Below are 3,210 nucleotides of genomic sequence, written 5' to 3'. Positions count from 1 at the left end.
TCCATACTGTTTTCCACAGTGGCTGCACCAAACTGCATTCCCGCCAGCAGTGTAGGAGAGTTCCCTTTTCTCCACAGCCTCTCCAGCATTTGACATTTCTGGAATTTTGAATGATGGCCATTCTGACTGGTGTGAGGTGATATCTCATTGTAGTTTTGATTTGCATTTCTCTGATAATTAGTGATATTGTGTATTTTTTTACAATTGATTTTTCTATATTGATATTTTATCATACAGCTTTTCTAAACTCATTTATTTTATCAGTTTTTTTCTTTTGGTGGTTTGTCTCTGTACCAGCATCCTCAGTCTACCCCCAAAAGGAGCAGTCATAATCATAATAATCAGATATAAAAATGTTAGGTCTATGTGTAAACTATTGGGTGGGAAGTCAAGGGCCAATTTGAGTACAAAATAATATATACAAAATTGTTAAGAAATACCAAAGAAGAACATAGTTGTAAATTAAGAAGTGTAACAAATACAATCAGGACACAAAGCAGGCACACTCATCCCATCAACCTACTCAAATAGTGATAACTTTTTATAGCCCATTAGCAAGTACAAATAGTTAAAGAGGAGATGAGTCATGACAAGGTGAGCACACCAGAGAGTGTGCTTTGATGCATTAAAATGTAGTTGAAAGAAAAGCTCCTGGTTTACACCCAGTAGATTCCATACTTCATGAAAAATTTGAACTAAAGCCAGCCCAGGCTTCCTACCATATTAAACTATCATACATAAATTAGAGATTTATTTAACATCTAATATATTGAAGATAGAAAATTAAATCTAGTAGTATAAAGTACCATTAGGGAAAATGAAATAAGTTAAATACCTTGAAACCAGGTGATGTATTTATGAACAGTTTACTGGAACAAATTCATTTATATGGTAAAATAGAAGATTTATGAGTAGAGGTAATAAGCCCAATGAGGCTGATGATAACAGGTTGTTCAGGAAAGAATTTTAGTTCAATTTTAATTATTAATTAAAAACAAAACTGTTAATATAATTTAATGTAATTGTAAAAGATACAGGTTTGTAGTTGCAGGATATAAGCTTCTCTAGAGAATAAGCATAAACAATGCTGTAGTTTGCTTAAAAGCAGCCACCAATTAAGAAAGTATTCAAGGTTAAGAATACATTCATCTCAATATCAATATCAAGAGAATAAACCTCATCATTTAATATGGGACTAATCTTTATTTAGTAAAAGCAATACTATTCATATTGGTAGCAAGAAATATTTATCCTTGCATAAATTTTTATCAGGATGAATCACTTACTGATGGTTAACAGTAAAATAAACCCTAACCAACACTTAATTATTTATTAGAAAACTGTTAGTCCAACACAGGTGTGCATTTAAGGAATGATTTTGTAAAAGGAAAAGGAACTTTGTAATCACATGTCCTGCATGTTTGCCAGGAATGTCACCTCTAGCACTTCTAATCTTAGAGGCACTGCCTAACAAAGACATATTTAATGGCCATGGTTTCCTGACACTGCAAATGTAGCATAATCATTTGTTTTCTAAATAAGCAGCTGGGAGAATGGCACAAGGTTTTTACTATCTCTTTTCATCAGTGAAATTGACCTTCCCAATAAGAGGTGGGAGCCATATAAAATGAGAAGATCCTTTGGTGCTTTATGTGTTTAATCTATAAAATAACTGAATCTTAAGGGATAGCATAGATTTTAATGGGTTAACAATTTTGGTTGTGATGGCCCCAATGAATATAACAAGCTCCAAGTGATTAAAATTTAGACCAGCTTTTCAAAATGCTGTAGCAAGTATTGATCCAATACATTGATTAACAGAAAAAAGTACTCTAGGAATAATAGCTCAATTCAAATTTAGAATTCATTTCAGCAATATGTTTTATACCCTCAGAATTGGATCAGAAGATCCCAGTGTTGTAACTGCTGCAAATGTTTCATTTAATGATTAAAGTTCTGTGAGATATGAGTTCAGACTGTAATGATCCCAATAAGCTTGTATCTATTATACACTTGTCCCAGTATGAGAGGACAAGAGAATTAAGGGTCACTTTATAAAAGAACCATCAGATTAATTGGTGATACAGTACAATTTTAATAATTTATACATATCCTAATGTAGAACATGTTTTGTTACTGGTAACAGAACACAACAATTGCATCAAACCTAAACCTTTATTTCCTTAAGGTGAAGTCCTCTTCCTAAGAACAGGTTTATAATCTACAGTCTTTTACTAAGTATTACAGGTTTGCTCACTGTGTCATTTTTCACATTAATTAAAAGGAATTCCTAGGTTCTGGAAATTTAGAGAGGCCCAAATATCATCAACTTATGTATATTATTGCACCAATGCTGGCCTTAACCATGGCTTTCACATTAGGAGTTCTTCTTATCATAACTTATCCACTATCTACTCATGTAAACTTAGGCACATTTCTTATATCAGATATGCTCTGATCTGGATGAGTTTTGTATTAAAAATACACACTAATCAGAGCTTTATGGGCAGGAGCACAGACAATCTCAAATAAATAAACTAGCAATTATTGGTTTATCATTCCTACTGATAAATGGATCGTTTATACTCTCAGTTATTAAACAAGAATACCTATGACTAATTTTCCCCTCCCAACCCCTAGCAAGACTTTTTTATATTTACCTCTACTGTAGCAGAAATCAACAGAGCCCCATTTTGATTTAACAGGAGAATGAAAACTTGTATCCATTTTCCATGTAGAATATGTAGCAGGTCTATTTTCTCTGATCTTTATAGATGAATATGTCAGTATCATTATAATAAATGGTTTCACTATTATTCTATTTTTAAGGGCATTTCAAAATCCCTAGATAACAGAATTATATACAGCCAAATTACATACAGCCAATGTTATTATTCAAACATGCCTCCTAAAAATATCCTTTCTATGAATTTGAATATCCTACCCACAATTTTGAGATAATCATCTTATCCATCTTTTTTTAAACATTTTTATTGAGTTATAGTCATTTTACAATGTTGTGTCAAATTCCATTGTAGCTCACAATTTTTCAGTTATACATGAACATATATATATATTCATTGTTCCATTTTTTTCCCTGTGAGCTATCACAAGATCTTGTATATATTTCCCTGTGCTATATAGTATAATCCTGTTTATCTATTCTACATATGCCTGTCAGTATGGACAAATTTTTAACTCCCAGTCTAT

Source organism: Camelus ferus, chromosome 36 (assembly GCF_009834535.1).
Source record: "Camelus ferus isolate YT-003-E chromosome 36, BCGSAC_Cfer_1.0, whole genome shotgun sequence".
Lineage (NCBI taxonomy): Eukaryota > Metazoa > Chordata > Mammalia > Artiodactyla > Camelidae > Camelus > Camelus ferus.
This window is presented reverse-complemented; position numbering follows the sequence as displayed.